Source organism: Hemitrygon akajei, unplaced genomic scaffold, assembly GCF_048418815.1.
Source record: "Hemitrygon akajei unplaced genomic scaffold, sHemAka1.3 Scf000041, whole genome shotgun sequence".
NCBI classification, from domain to species: Eukaryota; Metazoa; Chordata; class Chondrichthyes; order Myliobatiformes; family Dasyatidae; genus Hemitrygon; species Hemitrygon akajei.
This window is the reverse complement of record NW_027331927.1, coordinates 6,572,117-6,596,839: the sequence shown is the minus strand read 5'-3', so window position 1 is coordinate 6,596,839 and position 24,723 is coordinate 6,572,117. Positions and strand designations below refer to the sequence as shown.

The 24,723-nt window shown below is 41.8% G+C and overlaps 1 long non-coding RNA gene across 1 annotated transcript; it reads right to left on the bottom strand.

Moving 5' to 3' along the window:
* Positions 1-244: 244 nt before the first annotated feature.
* LOC140720349 (uncharacterized) lies at positions 245-24,367 on the bottom strand. Its single transcript, XR_012097167.1, has 5 exons — positions 23,700-24,367; positions 14,106-14,401; positions 4,961-5,068; positions 1,906-2,030; positions 245-561 (listed from the first exon to the last, which is right to left on the bottom strand). It is a non-coding gene; the product is annotated as an uncharacterized lncRNA (long non-coding RNA).
* Between the last annotated feature and the right edge of the window lie 356 nt (positions 24,368-24,723).

Below are 24,723 nucleotides of genomic sequence, written 5' to 3'. Positions count from 1 at the left end.
GTGAATCTCTTCCCACAGACTGAGCAGGTGAATGGCTTCTCCCCAGTGTGAACTCGCTGGTGATTCTGTAGGTTAGCTAACCGAGTGAATCCTTTCCCACAGACTGAGCAGGTGAATGGCTGCCCCCTGGTGTGAACACATTGGTGTGCCATTAGGTCAGATGACCGAGAGAATCGCTTCCCCGAAATTCAGCAGATGACCAGCTGCCCAGTGTAGTGTGATCTGACTGGTGTGTCCACAGGTGGGAAGACAGAATGAATCCTTTCTCACACACAGAACAGATGAATGGCGTTGCCCAGTGTGATCTTGCTGATGTACCTTCAGTTGAAATGACCAAGTGAATCCATTCCCACTGTCTGAGCAGGTGAACGGCCTTTCTCCTGTGTAAAATGCCGGGCTTGCTAGTTGTTCAAATGACCAAGTGAATCCCTCCCCACAGTCTGAGCAGGAAGGATGGTCGATTGAATCCCTCGCTCCACTTCTTAAATATCCAGACAGAGAGAACAAAACTGGCGTGCCGTGTTTGAGATTCCTGGAGATGAATTCCTTCTCATTTTTAACCTGTAAAAGATTTACAAAATCCATCAATGGATGTAGGACAACATTTCAGATGAGATTACTTGAGTTGCCAAGGTTTGATTTGGTATCACACTGTTACATTGAGGTTAAACCGAAGTTGGAAGAGAAATCATCTCCTGACTGGGCAGAGTGCTGGTATCTGAAATGACCAACAATCCCCATATGTGTTTCAAGTTCCAACTCCTTAAAGTGCAGGGTTACAAGCTGCAGCTGGATGCATTTCTTGTAAGTGAGGGCATCAGGGACACTACAGGTCTCCCCATCTTCCCTCCAATACCCCCTCTAATTTGTAATAACCAGTGTGTACATAAGTCTTGCACTGTGCATTTTTTTTACCCAGTGACAAGATGTGCACAGTGATTTTTTTATAGAGAGGTATTCATTTTCACAGCGAGCAAATCACTGTCAACAGGAACTTTGATCTCCTCTGGGTTCGATCCAGTTCATCTGCACACTCACACAACCTATGTAGCAGGCCTGTAATGAGTAATGAAGGATTTTCTTACCAAAGTTTTTGCATATTGTCCATATGTGGTTTACTTGCTAAGTTATGCTTTAAAAAGTCAGATTTCCAAATATCACTTCACTTCTTCCCACTTGCAAATTCCCCAGCAACTTTTGCAACACCAGAATACACACAAGTATCACCAGTTTCTGTATTCCCCTGAAGCCTCCCCCAATGACTGACAGTGGTGAGCTCAGTGATGGCAATGCCAATGAATATGAAGGGAAGGGCAGTAGTCTGTCTCACTGGAGTCTGGCACATGTGTAATGTGAAAGCTACTTGCTGCCCAGGGCAAAGGTGTTTGATATCATTATTGTACTCAGAGAGAATGGGACTAAACATGCTCTCACGGGTAGAAAAGTCCAGAACAAGAGGAGGTAGAACAAGCAACAGACACAAAATGCTGGAGGAACTCAGCAGGCCGGGCAGCATCTATGGAAAAGAGTACTAATGTTGAATTTCGCCGGCATTTTGTGAGTGTGTTGCTTGGATTTCCAGTATCTTCAGATTTTCTCTTATTAGTGATTGGAGGTAGAACAAAGGTGATTTTCTCAACTGGTGATGTAAAAGATTTTGTTCCCTTTCTCTCAGTTCCTAATCCTTGCCTTTATTATAGCTGGAGCTCAGCTCTGTCTGAAAGATCCATCGGTTCCCATTCACTCTGCAGCCGGAAGCTCCCCAGGGCCCGTGTACGGATCGTGGTGCTGAGAGACAGGGACGAGAGCAGGACTGTCCCGGGATTGTTGGCCACGGTGTCCAGATTTCACAGGAATTGTTGTGAATTCAGTGTTTAAGATAAAAACATGGAGAATCGTTCTTACCTGCAGCCGACATTTTCAAGGCCTTCTGTGTACTACGCGCATGCGTGATACTCGGGGACGTCCTCAGCCTGACGCCTGCGCATTTCATCGGCACTTCAGCACAGCAAAATTCTTAACGCATGGCCCTATGGGTAATCACGGTGCCATTAAACATTTCTGCAAGCACCGGTTCAATGTCCATGCCTCATTTTTTTTTATAGTGTGTATAGAAAAAATTTGCAGCTGTTTTAACGCAGAAAGCGGCTCCCATAAACAATATACTCAATATCATCGTGTATCTAATGCCAAAGTAAAATGCAGTTATAAAACACAGGAGATTCTACAGTTGCTGGAAATACAGAGACACACACACAAAACGCTGGAGGAACTCTGCAATTCAGAGAGCAACTAAGAAGCGGTGTATACAGGCTAGGCATGCTGAAGGGGCTTGGCCTAAACATTGTCTTTTTATTCCTCTCCACATTTGCTGCGTGAAATTAACCACATTTTTTTCGGTCAACCAGTTTACAAATGTTTCTGACCTTTCTTTTGTAGCCACATCCTGCTGGTCTGATTCCTCCTCCTCCTGGTAAACTCTAGACCCCATCTCTCTCTGGAGCCCCAAAGCCCTGACTCAGTCTGGCAACTCTTTGGTTTCTGATTCTGCACCATCGAAGATTCACTCGCTAGTCTGCTGTCAGACTTTAGAGGTGCATTGTGTTACGAGACCGCAGGTTCGCTTACTGTGAGTGTCGCTTTAAGTGCCTGAGTGAGGCGGGGCTGTGACATCAAAAACAAGGAGAGAGAGAGAGAGAGAGAGAGAGAGAGAACGTCAAAACCACAGTGAGCTCATCGTCTTATTCAGCCTGGAGAAAATCATGCAGGAAATTCATGCAGGTGTATAAGATGATGAGAGGGTTTGGTCATGTGGATTGCCAGAGGCTTTTTCCCAGGGCTGAAATGGCTAACACGAGGGGGAATAGGTTTAAGCTGCTTGGAAGTAGGTACAGAGGAGATGTCAGAGCTAACTTTTTTAAGAAAAGAGTGGTGTGTGTTTGTGGAATGCCCTGCCAGTGACGGTGGTAGAGGCAGATACAATAGGGTCTTTTAAGAGACTCTCAGATAGGTACATGGAGCTTAGGAAAATGGGTGGCTATGTGGTAGAGTAATTCTAAGCAGTTTCTAGAGTAAGATACATGGTCAACACAGCAAAGTGGGACAAAGCATCTGTAATGTGTTGTGCATTTATATGTTTCCATGAAATTCACAGGAAATCTCCTATCCCACGGAGTGGTGACTAGTTGCAACCTGTCATCTCAGGGAGAGTGAGAGGGGAACGGCAGGGATAGATTTTGATATACTGATATGGAACAGAAACATGGGCAGGAACCAGATGGGCTGAGTGGCCTTTCTAGTGTACATTGTGAGTGTGGTAGAGACAGTAAGTACCTGAGACACGGGATTTGATAGAGAACTGATTTATCGTTCACAGATCCACAATATTAAATGCCAGTCTAGTTTAAGGCTAACATCGGTAGAACAGACTCCTCCAATATTCACTGACCAGGGTTCAGTCCTGGGTGCGATGAACAGCCGCAAGAACTGCAGAATCTGACAGTCACAGTCCCTCATGAACCTGCAGCTGCCTTCAGTCACCGTGATGGTTAAACATTTAACACAGAGCTGATTTGAACTTCCTCCCTGATGTAGGAGCACTCAGACCGAAGATGTAGGGGAGAAGGGGAAAAAAGAGATAATCAAGTTGTTTGCACCATTAGGGATAAACAGAGAGGAAGAGGTGGAAAGTTTCTTGAATGCATCTATTTTAATGCTAGGAGCATTGTAAGAAAGGTGGATGAGCTTAGAGTATGGATTAATAACTGGAAAAATGATGTTGTATCTATTAGTGAAACATGGTTGCAGGAGGGGTGTGATTGGCAACTAAATATTCCTGCATTTCGTTGCTTCAGAAGGGCAAGGGGGGGGGGGGTGTTTGCAATACTTGTCCGAGAAAATATTACAGTGGTGCTTTGACAGGATAGATTACAGGGCTCATTTAGGGAGCCTATTTGGGTGGAATTGAGGAATGGGAAAGGTATAGTAACACTTATAGGGGTGTATTATAAACCACCTAATTGGGAGCGAGAATTGGAGGAGCAAATTTGTAAGGAGATAGCAGATATTTGTAGTAAGCACAAGGTTGTGATTGTGGGAGATTTTAATTTTCCACACATAGAAACATAGAAAATAGGTGCAGGAGTAGGCCATTAGGCCCTTCGAGCCTGCACCGCCATTCAGTATGATCATGGCTGATCATCCAACTCAGAACCCTGTACCTGCTTTCTCTCCATACCCCCGATCCCTTTAGCCACAAGGGCCATATCTAACTCCCTCTTAAATATAGCCAATAAACCGGCCTCAACTGTTTCCTGTAGCAGAGAATTCCACAGGTTCACCCCTCTGTGTGTGAAGAAGTTTTTCCTCATCTTGGTCCTAAAAGGCTTCGCCTTTATCCTTAAACTGTGACCCCTCATTCTGGACTCCCCCAACATCAGAAACAATCTTCCTGCATCTAGCCTGTCCAATCCCTTTAGAATTTTATACGTTTCAATAAGATCCCCCCTCAATCTTCTAAATTCCACCGAGTATAAGCCTAGTCGATCCAGTCTTTCTTCATATGAAAGTCCGGCCATTCCAGGAATCAATCTGGTGAACCTTCTTTGTACTTCCTCTATGGCAAGAATGTCTTTCCTCAGATTAGGGAACCAAAACTGCAAACAGTACGCCAGCTGTGGCCTCACCAGGGCCTTGTACAACAGCAGTAGAATCTCCCTGCTCCTGTACTCAAATCCTCTTGCTACGAATGCCAACATACCATTTGCTTTTTTCACTGCCTGCTGTACCTGCATGCCCACTTTCAATGACTGGTGTACAATGACACCCAGGTCTCGTTGCACCTCCCCTTTTCCTAATCGGCCATTCAGATAATAATCTGTTTTCCTGTTCTTGCAATCAAAGTGAATAACCTTACATTTATCCACATTAAATTGCATCTGCCATGAATTTGCCTACTCACCTAACATATCCAAGTCACCCTGCATCCTCTTAGCATCCTCACAGCTAACACTGCCGCCCAGCTTCGTGTCATCCGCAAACTTGGAGACGCTGCATTTAATTCCCTCGTCTAAATCATTAATATATATTGTAAACAACTGGGTTCCCAGCACTGAGCCTTGCGGTACCCCACTGGTGACTGCCTGCCAATCCGAAAAGGTCCTGTTTACTCCCACTCTTTGCTTCCTGTTTGCCAACCAATTCTCTATCCACATCAATACCATACCCCCAATACCGTGTGCTTTAAGTTTACACACTAATCTCCTGTGTGGGACCTTGTCAAAAGCCTTTTGAAAATCCAAATATACCACATCCACTTGTTCTCCCCTATCCATTCTACTAGTTACATCCTCAAAAAATTCTGTAAGGTTCGCCAGACATGATTTTCCTTTCACAAATCCATGCTGATGTTGTCCGATGATTTCACCTCTTTCCAAATGTGCTGTTATCACATCTTTCACAACCAACTCTAGCATTTTCCCCACCACCGATGTCAGGCTAACCAGTCTATAATTCCCCGGTTTCTCACTCCCTCCTTTTTAAAAAAAGTGAGGTTACATTAGCCACCCTCCAATCCTCAGGAACTAATCCAGAATCTAAAGAGTTTTGAAAAATTATCACTAATGCATCCACTATTTCTTGGGCTACTCTGGGATGCAGACCATCTGGCCCTGGGGATTCATCTGCCTTTCATCCCTTCAATTTACCTAACACCACTTCCCTACTAACATGAATTACCCTCAGTTCCTCCATCTCACTAGACCCTCGGTCCTCTACTATTTCCGGAAGATTATTTATGTCCTCCTTAGTGAAGACAGAACTAAAGTCGTTATTCAATTGGTCTGTCATGTCCTTGTTCCCTATGATCAATTCACCTGTTTCTAACTGTAAGTGACCTATATTTGTCTTAACCAATTTTTTTCTTTTCACTTATCTATAAAAGCTTTTACAGTCAGTTTTTATGTTCCCTGCCAGCTTTCTCTCATAATCTTTTTTCCCTTTCCTAATTAATCCCATTGTCCACCTCTGCTAGACACTGAATTTCCTCCAGTCCTCAGGTGTGCCACTTTTTCTGGCTAATTTGTATGTTTCTTCTTTGGACTTGATACTATCCCTAATTTCCCTTGTCATACACGGGTGCACTACCTTCCCTGGTTTATTCTTTTGCCAAACTGGGGTGAACACTTGTTGTAGTTCATCCATGCAATCTTTAAATGCTTGCCATTGCATAGGAATGTTGAGGAACCAACCAGAGAGCAGGCCATTCTACATTGGGTATCGAGCAATGAGGAAGGGTTAGTTAGCAATCTTGTCGTGCCAGGCCCCTTGGGTAAGAGTGACCATAATATGGTGGAATTCTTCATTAAGATGGAGAGTGACATAGTTAATTCAGAAACAAAGGTTCTGAACTTAAAGAAGGGTAACTTTGAAGGTATGAGATGTGAATTAGCTAAGATAGACTGGCAAATGATACTTAAAGGGTTGACGGTGGATATGCAATGGCAAGCACTTAAAGATTACATGGATGAACTACAACAATTGTTCATCCCAGTTTGGCAAAAGAATAAACCAGGGAAGGTAGTGCACCCGTGGCTGACAAGGGAAATTAGGGATAGTATCAAGTCCAAAGAAGAAACATATAAATTAGCAAAAAAAAGGCGGCACACCTGAGGACTGGGAGAAATTCAGAGACCAGCACAGGAGGACAAAGGGCTTAATTAGGAAAGGGAAAAAAGATTATGAGAGAAAGCTGGCAGGGAACATAAAAACTGACTGTAAAAGCTTTTACAGATATGTGAATAGAAAAAGATTGGTCAAGACAAATGTAAGGACCTTTACAGTCAGAAACAGGTGAATTGATCATAGGGAACAAAGACATGGCAGACCAATTGAATAACTGCTTTGGTTCTGTCTTCACTAAGGAGGACATAAATAATCCTCCGGAAATAGTAAGGGACCGAGGGTCTAGTGAGATGGAGGAACTGAGGTAAATACATGTTAGTAGGGAAGTGGTGTTAGGTAAATTGAAGGGATTAAAGGCAGATAAATCCACAGGGCCAGATAGTCTGCATCCCAGAGTAGCCCAAGAAATAGTGGATGCATTAGTGATAATTTTTCAAAACTCCTTAGATTCTGGATTGGTTCCTGAGGATTGGAGGGTGGCTAATGTAACCCCACTTTTTAAAAAAGGAGGGAGAGAGAAACTGGGGTATTATAGACCGGTTAGTCTGATGTCAGTGGTGGGGAAAATGCTGGAGTCGGTTATCAAAGATGTGATAACAGCACATTTGGAAAGAGGTGAAATCATCGGACAAAGTCAGCATGGATTTGTGAAAGGAAAATCTTGTCTGACGAATCTGTTACGTACCCGTGACACATGACAGTGGTACCCTTGTCACGTGACTGGGGTTGAAGTTATACTGGACTTGAGGTAATGGTCTTGTGATGGTGGAGTGATGTCATTTTCCCGCCAATAGAGGTCATGTGACAGTTTTTTTTTTACAGGGTATAAAAGGAAGACCCACCCTGTCAGGTGGGGCAGTTCGTGGCTAGATTTGCCAAGATGACTTCATGTCACTGCGTGATTTAATGTGATGACGCAGTTTAGTTGAAAAATGAAGTTTTATCTAATGCCTAAAATTTAAAAGTTCATTGCCAGCGGTTTCTTTGCTGGTGGAGAGTGAAGATAAGAATTTGGAAGATAAAGATCGAGGAGAGTCGATTTTCGACGGTGGAAAGTTCGACCTTGTGTGATCCTCATTCGGAAGGATTTCGTTGACTGTTCTAGTGTTAATCTCCGCTGGGATAGCGGGAGATTGAGAATAGTGTGGAAGGAAGGTCAGTGCCTTTAAGCCGTTATATTTCATAAAATTCTTCGTGGGAAAGTTTGACGCTGGGGATAGAAGGACAACGACGTGGAAGAGAATTTAAATCGCCTTAAAAAATCTCTCCTTTTAAATGGACTGTGAGCTTTTGAACTTTCGGCATACCGCTTTAAAGAACTGTTATTTTTCAATACCGCTTTAAGAACTGTTTGAACTGCAACGCTATTAAGAACTGCGAATCTGCCGCACAGCAGCTGAATTCCGGTTAAGCTAATGTTTGTTTACTTTTGGGGGGTTTGTTTTCAGTGTTTAATAAACGTGTTATTTGTTATAAAAGCCCTTGCCTAACTCATATATATTTATTGTTGCCTGAATACGTAACAAATCTTACAGAATTTTTTGAAGATGTAACTAGTAGAGTGGATAGGGGAGAGCCAGTAGATGTGGTATATTTAGATTTTCAAAAGGCTATTGACAAGGTCCCACACAGGAGATTAGTGTGTAAACTTAAAGCACATGGTATTGGGGGTATGGTATTGATGTGGATAGAGAATTGGTTGGCAGACAGGAAGTAAAGAGTGGGAGTAAACGGGACCTTTTCAGAATGGCAGGCAGTGACTAGTAGGGTACCGCAAGGCTCAGTGCTGGGACATCAGTTGTTTACAATATATATTAATGATTTAGATGAGGAGATATATGACAGAAGAAAAACGAAGACAACTTGTTAATAAAAAACTACAATATAATACACTCCAGACATATCGTACAGAAAAAGTAATTATGAGAACTAAACAGAAATATTACAAATTAGGTGAAAGATCACATAAAATTCTTGCTTGGCAGTTGAAAACAGAACAGGCTTCTAAAACAATAAATGCAATTAGAACAAGTGTAAAAAAGATTACTTATAAACCTTTAGAAATTAATGAAACTTTAAAAAAAATTTATACTGAACTATATCAATCAGAATCACAAAATAAGATTGCTGAGATAGATAATTTTTTATTACAAATAACCCTTCCAAAATTAAATTTGGAAGAACAGAAAGGATTAGATAGGCCCTTTATATTAAAAGAGGTTGAAGAAGCTTTAGGATCACTTCAGAGTAATAAATCCCCAGGAGAAGATGGTTTTCCTCCTGAATGTTATAAAAAATTTAAAGATTTATTAATTCCTCCTTTTATGGAATTAATATACCAAGTGGAAAGAATGCATAAACTCCCACAATCTTTTTTTAACAGCGATCATAACTGTATTGCCAAAAAAAGATAGGGATCCTTTAAAACCAACATCATATAGGCCTATTTCTTTGTTGAATACAGATTATAAAATAATTGCAAAAATTTTATCTAATAGAATATCTAAATATTTACCAAAATTAATACATATGGATCAAACAGGTTTTATTAATAACAGACAATCAATGGATAATATAACCCGGTTACTTAGTATAATTCATTTGGCACAAAAAAGAGAGGAAATGAGTGTGGCAGTTGCTTTGGATGCAGAAAAAGCATTTGATAGATTGGAATGGGATTTTTTATTTAAGGTATTGGAAAAATATGAGTTAGAAAAATCTTTTATACAATGGATTAAAACCTTAAATACTAATCCTCAAGCTAAAGTAGCTACAAATGGTCAGATTTCAACACCATTTTGCTTAACGAGGTCAACTAGACGAGGCTGCCCATTATCACCTGCTTTATTTGTATTGGCAATGGAACCATTAGCTGAATTAATTAGAACAGATTCATACATTGGGGGCTTTAGAGTTAATCAAGAAGAATATAAGATTAATTTATTTGCTGATGATGTTTTGATTTATTTAACAAACCCATTGCAATCTTTGCAAAGAATATCTTTTAGATTGGAAGAATATGGGCAAGTATCAGGGTATAAAGTACATAAGAACATAAGAGATAGGAGCAGGAGTAGGCCAATCGGCCTCTCAAGCCTGCTCCGCCATTCAACAAGATCATGGCTGATCCAATCTTAACTCTAGTTTTCACCGAATCCCACAAGGCAACAGTGCCAATCAACAGGGCACCATGCCGCCCATTTTATTTTATTATTCATCCCGCCCAAACCCATGTGATCACCCGGGGAAAAAAAAACAAGTTGCCAATTGAGGAGAAAAAATCTGGAAAATTCCTCTCCGACCCATCCAGGCTATCGAAAACTGGTCCAAGAGATCACATGGCTGATCTAAACCTAGCCTCATGTCCACTTACCTGCTCGCTCACCATATCCCCTAATGCCATTTTTATCCAGGAAAATGTCTATCTCCGTTTTGAATTTATTGAGTGTAGTAGCTTCCACAGCTCTCTGGGGCAGTAAATTCCACAGCCCCACTACCCTCTGAGTGAAGAAATTTCTCCGCATCTCAGTCCTGGAACGGCATCCCCTTATTTTAAGATTATGCCCCCTAGTCCTAGTTTCACCCATCATTGGGAACATTCTCCCCGCATCCACCCGATCAAGCCCCTTCACAATCTTATATGTTTCAATAAGATCGCCTCTCATTCTTCGGAACTCCAATGAGTAGAGTCCCAATCTACTTAACCTCTCATCATACATCAACCCACCCATCCCCGGAATTAACCTAGTGAACCTTCTCTGCACTGCCTCGAGAGCCAGTATGTCCTTTCTTAAATATGGACACCAGAACTGCACGCAGTACTCCAGGTGTGGTCTCACCAATACCCGGTACAACTGCAGTAAGACCTCCCTGTTCTTATACTCCATCCCCCTAGCAATAAAAGCCAGCATTCCATTGGCCTTATTGACCACCTGCTGCACTTGCATACTAACTTTTTGTGTTTCCTGCACCAGGACCCCCAGATCCCTTTGCACAGAAGCACTTTCCAATTTCTCTCCATTTAGATAATAACTTGCTCCATTATTTTTCCTGCCAAAGTGCAAGACCTCACACTTGTCAGTATTATATTTCATCTGCCAAATGTCTGCCCAATCACTCAGCCTATCTATGTCCCCCTGCAGGGTTTCAATGTCCTCCGCACTCATTACACTCCCTCCCATCTTTGTGTCATCAGCAAACTTCGATACGTTGCACTTAGTCCCTTTCTCCAAATCATTAATATAGATTGTAAAGAGTTGGGGTCCCAACACCGACCCCTGCGGAACACCACTAGTCACCAACTGCCAGTCTGAGAATAAACCATTTATCCCAACTCTCTGTTTTTTGTTAGAAAGCCAATCCTCCACCCATGCCAGAATATTATCCCCAATCCCATGATTTTTTACTTTAAGTAATAATCTTTGGTGTGGCATCTTGTCAAATGCCTTTTGGAAGTCCAAATACACCACATCCACTGGTTCCCTTTTATCTACCCTATATGTTATGTCCTCAAAGAACTCCAACAAATTTGTCAAACATGACTTCCCTTTTGTAAAGCCATGCTGACTTTGTCCTATTAAGCTATGTTTATCCAAATGCCCTGTTACTGTTTCCTTAATTATCGATTCCAACATTTTGCCAACCACAGATTTTAGGCTAACTGGCCTATAATTCCCAGCCTTCTGTCTATTGCCCTTTTTAAATAAAGGAGTTACATTAGCATTTTTCCAATCTGCCGGGCCATTGCCGAGTCCAGCGAGTTTTGAAAAATTATCACTAATGCATCCACAATCTCGACCGCCACTTCCCTTAAGACCCTAGGATGCAAGCCATCTGGTCAAGGGGATTTATCCACCTTCAGTCCCATTAATTTATCAAATACCATTTCCTTGGTGATTTGAATCGTAGTTAGCTTCTCTCCCCCTCGAGCCCCCTGTTTATCGAGTGTTGGGATAATTTGAGTGTCCTCTACTGTAAAAACTGATACAAAATATTTGTTCAGCGTTTCCGCCATCTCCATGTCCCTACCATTAATTTCCCGGTCTCATCTTCTAGGGGACCAACATTTACTTTAGCCACCGTGTTTCTTTTTATGTAACTATAAAAACTCTTACTATCTGCTTTTATGTTTATCTCCAATTTACTTTCATAATCTATCTTCCCCTTCTTAATCAATCTTTTTGTTATTTGCTGCTGATCTTTAAAAGCTTCTCGATCTTCAATCTTCCCACTAGATTTAGCTACCTTATATAACTTTCTTTTTAGTCATATACTTTGCTTTATTTCTTTACTTAGCCACGGATAACTATTTTTTCTTTTACACACTTTTTTCTTCAGTGGAATATATTTTTCTTGATAGTTGTAAAATAACTCCTTAAATATACACCACTGATCAAGTACTGATCTACCCTTTAATCTATTTTCCCAATCCATCTTAAGCAATTCCGCTCTCATACCATCATTGTCTCCTTTATTTAAGCTCAGTACGCTTGTTTGAGATCCAACCCTCTCATCCTCTAATTGAATATGGAATTCGACCATGCTATGGTCACTCATTCCAAGAGGATCCTTTACTAGGACATTTTTTTATTAGTCCTGTCTCATTACACAGGACATTACACATTACTAAGACTGCCTGCCCCCTTGTCGGCTCAGTAACGTATTGTTCAAGGAACCCATCCCGAATACACTCAATAAACTCTTCTTCAAGGCTGCTGTGTCCCACTTGATTAGTCCAGTCAATATGAAAGATAAAATCCCCTTATTACAAGCCCCAACTATTTCCTGATTTATGCTCCGTCCAACTGAGTTACAGCTGTTTGGAGGCCTATAGACTACTCCCACCACTGCTCTTTTCCCTTTACTATTTCTTATTTCTACCCAAATTGTTTTGTTATCCTGATCCTTTGAGCCAATATCATTTCGCTTTATTGCAGTGATTTCTTGCTTTATTAACATAGCCACCCCACCTCCTTTTCCTTCTTGCCTGTCTCTCCAAATTGTCGAATACCGTTGTATGTTTAATTCCCAGTCCTGGTCACCCTGCAGCCATGTTTCCGTAATTGCCACAATATCATAACCATACGTAATTATTTGTACCGTCAACTCATCAATTTTATTCCTAATACTACGTGCATTCAAATAAAGGACTTTCAAATATGTTTGACACTTATTTCCTACCTTTTCCTTTTGTACAACTTTACGCTTATCTCCGTACATTCTTTCCCCTCCTGACACACTCTGTCTTTTTATTCCTCCACTTTTACCTACATCTATTACCTTCTCCATTGTCTTTTTAATTATTTGCTCTCTAGAATCCTCCCCCCCCCCCCCCACTAGTTAGTTTAAAGACCTCTCTGCAGCCCTAGTTATATAATTCACCAGGACACTAATCCCAGCCTGGTTCAGGTGAAGCCCGTCCCTCCGGAACAGTTCTCTCCTGTCCCAGTACTGGTGCCAGTGTCCCAAGAAGCAAAACCCACTTCTCCCACACCAGTCTTTGAGCCACGCATTTAACTCCCTAATTTTATTTAACCTAGCCAAATTTGCTCGTGGCTCAGGTAATAATCCAGAGATTATTACCCCTGAGGTTCTGTTTTTTAATTTGACCCCTAGCTGCTCATATTCCTGTAACAGAACCTTCTTCCTTGTCCTATCTATGTCATTGGTACCGATGTGTATTAAGACAACTGGATCCTCCCCCTCCCACTGCAAGTTTCTCTCCAGCCCAGAAGAGATGTCCTTAACCCTGGCACCAGGCTGGCAACATAGCCTTCGGGACTCTCGCTCTCGGTTGCAGAGAACCCTATCTATCCCCCTGACGATACTGTCCCCTATTACTACAACATTTCTATTGACTCCCCCCTCTGGAATGGCCCCCCACTCCATGGTGCTATGGGCAGGTTGCTCATCCTCCCCACAGTCCCCGCTCCTGCCCTCACAGGGAGTTAAAGCCTCGAATCTGTTGGACAAGAGCAAGGCCTGCATCTCTTCCAGCCCTACCTCCTGGATTCCCCTACTTGCCTCACTCATAGCCACACCATCCTGTGCTTGACTGCAATCTACATTAGTTAATCTATTAGGTGTGGCTATCTCCTGGTACACAGAGTCCAGGTAACTCTCCCCCTCCCTGATGTGTCGCAGTGTCTGAAGCTCGGACTGCAGCTCATCAATATGAAGCTGGATTTCCTCGAGCAACAAACACTTGCTGCAAATATAGTCGCCGTGTCCCTCAATGGGGTCCACCGGTTCCCACATCTCGCAACAGTAACACATCACCTGCTCCATGCTATATAGTTAATTTAATGTACTAGTATTAGTTATGCAAGAACCCTTTGCCCCAATACAACTAACTATCACACTATTTAACAATACTTTTAAAGTCATAAGTGTAAAAGGAAGCAGGACTACTTACCAATACTTACCAAGCAACTAGCTGTGAGAGCTCTGCAGCTCCGGTCTTCCTCGCCTCGCCCGGTTCTGCCGAAGCCCGTTGAGCCAAAGCCCTTAGGCCTCCACTCTACTCCCGGCTCACTCCACTGCCCGCAACGACGCTGCCCGCTGTATCGGGCTATGTTCCTTTTAAATCTCCCGCACTTCACTGCCCGACGTCACACGCCTGCGCAGTCCCGCCTCTCTCAACTCAGATGAAAACCGGTAAAATTCAAAATGGCTTCCACCTCACTCTTGCTCCGATTCTCAGAAGTCCTTCTCCGAAAATCTGAAAGGTGTGAAATTTTACCCCTTACCAAAGGAAATTATAATCAATGTCGATTAGTAACTCAATTTCGATGGTCAATAAACGGTATAAAATATTAGGTATTTAGATAATAATGTAAAAAATTTATATAAACAAAATTATTTGCCATTATTAAAAAAAAGAGGATCTTGATAAATGGATGATGTTACCAATAACATTAATAGGTAGAGTTAATGCTGTAAAAATGAATATATTTCCTAGATTGCAATATTTATTTCAAACTTTACCAATAAAATTACCTCAGAAGTTTTTTCAAGAACTGAATAAATATGTAAGGAAATTTCTTTGGAAAGGAAAGATGTCAAGAATATCATTGGAAAAATTGACATGTAAATTTGATTTCGGAGGGTTACAACTTCCAAATTTTAAGAATTATTATAAAGCAAATCAACTTAGATTTATTGCGTCTTTTTTTGATGAAGAAAAACCTGCATGGATTAGAATAGAATTAGATAAGATAGGAGAAAATATACCAGAAGATTATATATGTAAATAGGAATCTAAATGGATACGGGAAAAAAAGAATCTCCTATATTAAGACACTTGATTGATTTATGGAATAAGGTAACTATGGACAATGAGATAAAGAAATCTTTATTAGCAAAAAGAACTTTAATTCAAAATAGGCTTATTCCTTTTAGAATAGATAATAAACTTTTACATAATTGGTTCCAAAAGGGGATTAAATATATAGGTGATTGTTTTGAAGGAGGTATATTGATGTCGTTTGATCAATTAAAAAATAGATATAAAATATCAAATAACACTCTGTTCTGTTATTTTCAATTAAAGGCTTATTTACGAGAAAAGCTGGGTCAAACAACGTTGATGCCAAAATCTAGTGAAATAGAAATATTAATTCGAAAAGGTAAAATTAAAAAATTTACATCTTGTATGTATAATTTGATTCAAAAACAGACAATTAAATCAGGAATTCATAAATCAAGACAAAAATCGGAATTTGATTTGAATGTTAAAATTGATGGAAAAAACTGGTCAAGATTATGTTCTGATAGTATGAGAAATACAATAAATGTTCGACTTAGATTAATACAATATAATTTTTTACATCAATTATATATAACACCACAGAAAATAAATAGGTTAAATTCAAATATGTCTGACCAATATTTTTGATGTAATCAAGAAATTGGTACTTTTTTACATTCTACTTGGTCTTGTTTTAAAATTCAACCATTTTGGATAAATCTAAGACTTTTATTGGAACAAATTACTGGAGTACAACTACCACATAGTCCAGTATTATTTTTATTAGGAGACATTGAAGGGACAATACCGAAACTTAAATTGAATAAGTATCAGAAAAAATTTATAAAAATTGCATTGGCAGTAGCCAAAAAAGTTATCGCAGTTACTTGGAAATCTGATTTATATTTAACTATGGATTGTTGAATTAATGAAATACATAGTTGTATTCCACTTGAAAAAATTACATACAATCTAAGAAATGAATATGATATATTTTTGAAAATTTGGCTCCCATACCTACAAAAGATAGGATTAAATATATAGGTCCTTTGAAGATAAAATTATAAAGTAATTGGGGAAAGTAAAAATAAATATTAAAATTATTTTGAACTCCATGGAGCATGTGGGGATCCTCCGATATCCAGGCAAACTTTCTCTTTTTTTTTCTCTCTTTAGATAAGGTTTAAGGGGGGAGGGTTAATATTATTTTTCTCACTATTTATCATCACATTTATTCTTTGTAATTTTCTAAAAATTAATAAATAAATATTTTTAAAAAAGAAGCATTTGAAAAATTGAAAACTATGATATGTCAACAGCCTGTGCTAAAGGCACCTGACTTTGAAAAACCTTTTTCATTAGCTGTAGATGCTAGTGATGAGGCTGCAGGAGCAGTATTAATGCAAAGTAATGAGAGTGATGAGGTTGATCATCCAGTAGCTTACTTTTCTAAGAAATTTAATAAGCATCAAAGAAACCATTTGACAATAGAGAAGGAATTGTTATCTCGTTTTTTTGGTTGAAAGGTGGAGTTTTAATTAATGCCTAAAGTTTAAAAGGTCATCGACAGCTTTATAATACTGCCATTTAAAAATCAGTGGAGAGTGAAGATCGGAGTTCGGGAGCTAAAAGATCAAGAAAAGTCGACTTCGACGGTGAAACAGGTTCGACCTTGTTTGATCCACATTCAGAAAGAATTCGTTGGCTGTCCCCATGTTAATCCCTGCGAAATATAGCAGAGAGGATTGGGCACAGTTTTATAAAGGAAAGGTCAGTGCCTTTAAGCCGTTTCATTTTCATCTTCGTAAATTCTCCGGGAAAAGTATAGTTCGACTGGGTACCACAACAACACGACGTGAAAGAGAATTGAAATTGTCTAAAAAGTCTCTCCTTTAATGGACTGTAAGCATTTTGAACTTTTGCAGTACTACTTTGAAGAACTGTTTTTGCAACATCGTTTTAAGAACTGTTTAAGCTTTATTGCTTTAAGAACTGTTTATGCTGCCGCACAGCAGCTGATTTCCAGTTACGTTAGCGGTTTGTCTACTTTTGGGAGTTTGTTTTTCAGTGTTTAATAAATGCTTTATTTGTTATATAAAAAAATGATTTAGACCAGGGAATTAAATGCAGCATCTCCAAGTTTGCGGATGACACGAAGCTGGGCGACGGTGTTAGCTATGAGGAGGATGCTAAGAGGATGCAGGGTGACTTGGATAGGTTAGGTGAGTGGGCAAATTCATGGCAGATGCAATTTAATGTGGATAAATATGAGGTTATCCATTTTGGTTGCAAGAACAGGAAAACAGATTATTATCTGAACGGTGGCCGATTAGGAAAAGGGGAGGTGCAACGAGACCTGGGTGTCATTGTACACCAGTCATTGAAGGGAGGCATGCAGGTACAGCAGGTGGTGAAAAAGGCGAAAGGTATGCTGGCATTCATAGCAAAAGGATTTGAGTACAGGAGCAGGGAGGTTCTACTGCAGTTGTACAAGGCCTTGGTGAGACCGCACCTAGAGTATTGTGTGCAGTTTTGGTCCCCTAATCTGAAGAAAGTCATTCTTGCCAGAGAGGGAGTACAAAGAAGGTTCACCAGATTGATTCCTGGGATGACAGGACTTTCATATGAAGAAAGACTGGATCGACTAGGCTTATACTCACTGGAATTTTGAAGATTGATGGGGGATCTTATTGAAACGATTACAATTCTAAAGGGATTGGACAGACTAGATGCAGGAAGATTGTTTCCGATGTTGGAGAAGTCCAGAACGAGGGGTCACAGTTTAAGGTTAAAGGGGAAGACTTTTCGGACCGAGATGAGGAAAAACTTCTTCACACAGAGAGTGGAGAATCTGTGGAATTCTCTGCTACAGGAAACAGTTGAGGCCAGTTCATTGGCTATATTTGGATATGGCCCTTGTGGCTAAAGGGATTGGGGGTATGGAGAGAAAGCAGGTACAGGGTTCTGAGTTGGATGATCAGCCATGATCATACTGAATGGCGGTGCAGGCTCGAAGGGCCAAATGGCCTACTCCTGCACCTATTTTCTATGTTTCTATCCACTGTCAACCCTTTGAATATCATTTGCCAGTCTGTCTTAGCTCATTCACATCTCACATCTTCAAAGTTGCCCTTCTTTAAGTTCAGAACATTTGGTTCTGAATTAACTATGTCACTCTCCATTTTAATGATGTATTCCACCATATTATGGTTTCTCTTACACAAGGGGCCTCACATGACAAGATTGCTAATTAACCCTTCCTCATTGCTCAATACCCAGTCTAGAATGGCCTGCTCGCTAGTTGGTTCCTCGACATGTTGGTTCAGAAAACCATCCTGCACACATTCTAAGAAATCCTCTTCCTCTGCACCCTTACCAATTTGGTTCACCCAATCTATATGTAGATTGAAGTCACACATTACAACTTCTTTTTTGCATGCATTTCTAATTTCCTGTTTAATGCCATCCCCAACTTCACTACTACTGTTAGGTGGCCTGTAGACAAATCCCACCAGCGTTTTATGCCCCTTAGTGTTACGCAGCTCTACCCATATCGATTCCACATCCTCCAGGCTAATGTCCTTCCTTTCTATTGCATTAATCTCTTCTCTAACCAGCAACGCTATCCCACCTCCTTTTCTTTCCTGTCTTTCCCGCCTGAATATTGAATATCCCTGGATGTTGAGCTCCCATCCTTGGTCATTCTGGAGCCATGTCTCTGTGATCCCAACTATATCATATTCATTAATAACTATCTGCACATTCAATTCATCCACCTTATTACGAATGTTCCTTGCATTGACACACAAAGCCTTCAGGCTTGTTTTTACAACACTCTTAGCCCTTATACAATTATGTTGAAAAGTGGCCCTTTTTGATTTTTGCCCTGGATTTGACTGCCTGCCACTTTTACTTTTCACCTTACTACTTTTTGCTTCTACTCTCATTTTGCACCCCTCTGTCTCTCTGCACTTGTTCCTATCCCCCTGCCACATTAGTTTCAATCCTCCTGAACAACAGTAGCAAACGCTCCCCCTAGGATTAGGAGGAGGGACAGCCCTCAGTGATTCCTGTGTATGCACCCTGGAAGCCTCAAGAAATGATAATGATCATGAATCAGGCCCCAGATAGAAAAGAAAAACCAGCACAGTTTGCTCAGTGTGTCCACAGTACTACACAAAAGTTTAATGTGACTCTGCAAGATTTATTTGGTCTCTGCTGCATGATTCTCTCAGCTGATGAGGGGTGGAAATTGAAGGCAGAATTGAGATACCAAACCTATCAGCAGTCACAGGCGGGAAAACATAATGAGAATGAACAGATGGACCAAATCATTCAAGCTTTGGAAAGGGCTCTCCAGCAACCTGTAAACATCACTAAAGTACCTGAATGCAAACATAAGGCTGGGAAATCAGGACCAGACTATTGAGAGCGATTTGTGGCCTGCTACGGCACCTTTGCAGGAGACCAAGACTTTAATGATGGGAATCTGTTCCCCCAGTTCAATGCCCTACTGCTCCAATGCTTACCAACTAAGTTAGCCAACATGATTAAAACAAATAATATGGATTGGACTGACAATGACCGAAATCAAATGTGACGAGCTTTGACATATCATTAGGACCCAACTTTCGAATCTCGATCAACCCCGAAGGAAACTAATATTAAAGCTGAATATGCTCAGCGGGAAGAAGGACGCGAGCGGGCTATATCTGAGGAACAGAAATGGGAGAAAAAACCTAGCACGGGACAGGTAGGGACAACAACCCGTTTAGAAACTGACAAGACGATGCTTCCAACCATGAGTGCCAACCCTCAGGAAGAGCCCAATGTAATATTGCAAGTTGCTGGAAATCCAGTTCCGTTTATGATTGATATGAGGCAACCACAACCACTCTCGATCAGGAAATAGTATTGGAAAAGGGATTCCAGCTATCAGACATTATAATCACTCTGTCAGGGTTCGAAGGCACGGAACGTACGTATTCACGTACCCAGCCACTGCAGGTGGAATTCCAGGGGAGCCAGTGTGAGGTTTCATTTACAGTCACCACCACACGGGGGGGTGTAATCTGACTTGCTCTGTCTGTTGGAAGTCGAGATTCTTTGCACAGACAATGCTGTCACCCTTGACAGGTGAACAACCGGCAGCTTCCCCAGTTTCCGACCCCCAAGTGGAGGGCACTTAATTTAGATTCCACTCCTTCTGCCAGCAGCCGACCCTCATGTGACTCTGTGCTTTGACCCTACAGGGTGCGCCACAGAGGAAAGCCAATATTATGCACCACTCGATGGACAGAAGTTCCCAGTCATGGTGATTAGACAGGTTAAAGGAAGAGACGGTATTGCTTTACTGGCCGAATTTCCAGATTTCCTTTGGCGACAGACAGAACTGGTAGTTCCCCATACCACCATTAGGGTTTGCACTGGGTTCAAGCCAAAGAGCCCAGGGTTCCTGGCCTACACCCTAACGAAACAAGCCTCCAGCACTGAGGGAGACTGGCAAGACTTGGCCGCGGGTCTAGTCTAATACGGGAAGGAGTCTGAGGTGAAGACGGGATATCTGGTAAGACAACCTTTTAATAGTGTCCAATCCCAAGATGCTGTATCCCATCTCTGTGTAATTTCAGGCCAAGAAATCTGTCGCACCAACTGTCCCCCTGTCTGGATCACCATGAAAGAAGGACAGACTCTCCCATCCATTCTGCAATATCCCCTCAATCCTGAGGCAACGTTTTATGAGGAAGGAAGCTCCTTTGTGGATCCAGCAGGAAAACGATATCCTGACTATGCGATAGTGATGGACAGTGAAGTAATTGAGCAAGCCTCTTTTGAAGCAGCTGTCTCTGCCCAGAAGGCTGAGCTGTTTGCTCTGACTCGTGCCTGTATCCCAGCAACAGACTAAAGTGGGAACGTTTACACAGACTCCCGTTATGCATTTGGAATTGTACATGACTACAGGGCTCTCTGGGAACATGGGGATTCCTGACTTCCTCTGGCCACCCCATTAGTAATGTCACCTTTGGAAAGAACTTACACACCACTCTACAGCTACCTCGAGTTTTGTTCTTCTCAGGGGGACACCTCTGAGGAGGAGTGAAAACTGTGGTCCCAGATGGGGTGCCAGAAAGACCCCGACCTAGGTTTTTGGATCACCCCAGTGGGACAGGTTTGTGTTCCTACAGAGTTTTTACCAATATTGGTCGATTAGATACATAATTGTACACACCTGGGAAAGGAGGGAGTGGTTGGTAACCTGTACCCTGCACACTGGGTACGACTCCCTTGCCAGGTGGATCCTTTTCTGTGTCTACAAGTTGATTTTATTGAATTGCCTAGAGTACATTGCTATAGATACTGCTTATATATTATAGATGTGTTTAGTAGATGGGTTGAAGCTGTTCCAACTACCAATAATACTGCTGTGACTGTTGTGAAGGTATTATTACGGGAAATACTTCCCGGGTACGGCCTGGCAGAGATGCTGAGCTCTGACAATGACCCACACTTTGTGATGAAAGTAAACAAAGGCATACGTAACGAACTAGCTATCAAGCAACAATTCCACTGTGTACACCACCCACGGGCCGCTGGCACAGTGGAGAGAGCCAATGGCACTCTGAAGAGTAAATTGGCCAAACTAACAGTGGAGACTGGACTCGGTTGAAGGTCCTACCATCACCCAGTTCCACATGAGGGTTACCCCACAGGGTTGTCACCAGCTGAAATCATTTATGGATGGCCCATGATGACACCCTGGGGACTAAGACCTTGTGTACCATTGCTCCCAGAAAGTCTACCAGCAAAATTGGATATTCATACCCAAGGGGAAGACATGGGGACATATATATGCCAACTAACCAAAATTTTCCAAGCATACATTCACAGGTACGACAGGCTTACAAGGAAGAGAACTACTCTGCAGAGAGGGGTGACTATCCCACCATGGAACCTGGGATATTTTTTTCCTGACAAACAACTGGGATTGAGGGAATCTTGGACCTCGGTGGAGAGGACCATATTAGGTGTTGCCGACCACTCACATGGGTGTGAAACTGAAGGGGCAATCTCGGTGGATACATCATTAGGTGCCAAACATGTTACTGAAGGAACTGTGTAGAAGGGCTCTCTCGGACTAACGGGAATGTATTGGTTGTTAGTGGTGTTCATGTTTATGTCTTTGAGAGGGCTCACCCCAGCATCCGGGGGCCCCCATGTTAACACATTTCTGTCTTTCTGTCATACTTATGCCAAACAGGTAGAACTCAGGGCCTGCTGGGTTTGTGCTGAAATTCCACAGCATGGTAAAACTATGTTTCCAATGTCAGTAATCCTGCTCAACCAGAGTGAGGAACTCTCAGCCTGGGCTTTCTCAAATAACATCCGGGGAAGTGAGATGAGGACCTGTGGTCCAGTCATAGATGACTGTGGCTGTCAGTGTTTTGAGGAATGGTGTCTCAGGCCCCCACCAAACGGAACTTCCTATACTGGGAAACATGCATCCTGGCCATACTTGCAGGTGCCCAGCAGCCGAGAGGAACAACTGAGACTGATTGATTTTGGATGATTACTTTTCTCTGCTATGGAGTAGCCAGGAATTTATGAGAGATAATCAATTTGGATACAGCACTTGAGGAGCTGGCCACAATACTGCAGGGGCCCTGACAGAAACACAGGCCCAAGTAACAGAAATATCCACAGAAATTATTGCAATATGACAAACAGTCCTACAGAATTGTATGGCTTTAGATTTTATCCTAGCTGAGAAAGGGGGAACCTGTGCTATTATTGACACAGAATGTTGAACCTATATCCCTGATGAATCTGCTAACATTACATCCCTCTCCGAGCACACTGCAACGGAGATTGACAGCATCAAGAAAGTAGGGCAGGATTTACACGGGTTCACCGAAGGATCGAAACGGTGATCTTGAAGGCCTGTTTGGTAATATGTGGGGCATGATACTGCATTATGGCCTAATAGTTGTACATATCTTTGTTATAATTACTGTTGTACACTGTCATTACCCACTGAGAAGTCAAAGCTGTACTCGGTTGCTTTCTCTGTAAAAGGTTACTGCTTTGTTGATCATGTAATGATCTAAAAGATGGAATGATAAAGTATGTAAAAGGGTTAACACTTCATTAAACAATAGCAGCCTGTTTTTCTGAAAGAAACTGCTGATGATCAACAGATGTGCTAAGCCATGCTGAGCCATGTTTCTTCTTGAGGGTAGCTAGCTAGGGTTTCAGGATGCTTATCTCCATGTGCACTCATGCGAAGAGATAGGACAGCTTCAGTCTGTTCTGTGTCTGGAAGCCATTATGACTGTTCTGTAACTTGTCTATAGGGGCGGGTCATGTAGTAAATATCTTTGGCTCCAGCCTGTGTTGCGTGGGGAGTATCTGAATGGATATATCTGTGGTGTAAGGGGAATTGTTAGTCAGTTAATGGATTGGGTGGGGACAGTCATCGACTGTGTCTGTCTGAGTGACCAACTGAGTAAGCCTCAGGTGCTTGGAACAAAGCATTTGTACTTATACGGTCTCTGAGTGACTCTCTCCAGATTCGACTTCCACAGAATAGGAGTGGTTTTAAAGGGCTGGAAGCTGGAAGCTCATTACCAGACCTGGAGCGATTGCAACTGGGTCTGACAGAGGCATAAATGGTTCTTCTGGGCTCATTCAGTCTCGCTCCAACTATATCCCACCTTCCCTTATACAGGTATGTAATGTCTAAAGGATCAGAGTTTGAGTAAATGAGACTCACCAAACTTTCTCCTGACTGAATAAATGGAATCTCCGAGTCTCTTGAGGCAGAGCTGTTCTCTCCAGTTAATGCTTTCAGTCCTCAGGCTGGTTCACTTGTTGCTGTTCCCTCGTCTTCAGCCGTGGTTTACTTCTAGTTGGGCTTTTTCTTCCAATAAACCTCTCACCGCAGGTCTAACTTTAACCAGAGAGATAATGAAGCACAATAACAATAAAAAGGAGAACCAAACATTTCTGGTTAATGTTACTAAGAACAAAACGTTGAAGGCTGATATAATGATCTCAGTAAACATTTTTTTATTGTCATTCACACATCACAAAATGATACGGGATAAGGAGGAGCCATCATTCAGTCAGGAACAGAATTAGATGATTCGATCCATCTGGTCTGCCCCACCATTTAACCACAGCTGATTTTCATTCCAACACCATATTCCTGCCTTCCTCCTGTAACCCTGAGCTACTCAGCAATCAGGAATATGTTAATCGCTGTCATAAATATACCCAAATGGCAGCTTCAACCAGCCTCTGTGGCAACAAATTCCACAGATCAGACATCTTCTGGCCAAAAAATTCTTCTCCTCTCAGTTTTAAAGGGAAGCTTCTTTATTCCGAGACTGTGCTGTCAGATCACAGTCTAATGGAAACATCCTCTCCATGTCCACTGTATCCAGGCTTTTCAGCAGTTGGTAGGTTTACTTAACCATACATCCCTCCATCCTCCAAGAAGGAGTCATTATTCTGTCATGGTAATACATAAGACACAGGAACAGGATTTGGTGATTTGATCCATCTGGGCTATAAACGTGCAGGAGCAATGTGTGGTTAAGTGCCATGCTCAAGGATACAACGCACTGCCTGGCCTGAGGCTCAAACTCATGACCTTCAGATTGCTTAACCACTCGGCCACATGCACATCACAGAAACCACTCTCCCCCCTAGACTTCCCAGTCCCTCGGTAAAGCAGGCAGTGAAATCAAAGATCCCCACAACCTGGAACGTTCTCCTTTCTCACCCAACCCAGT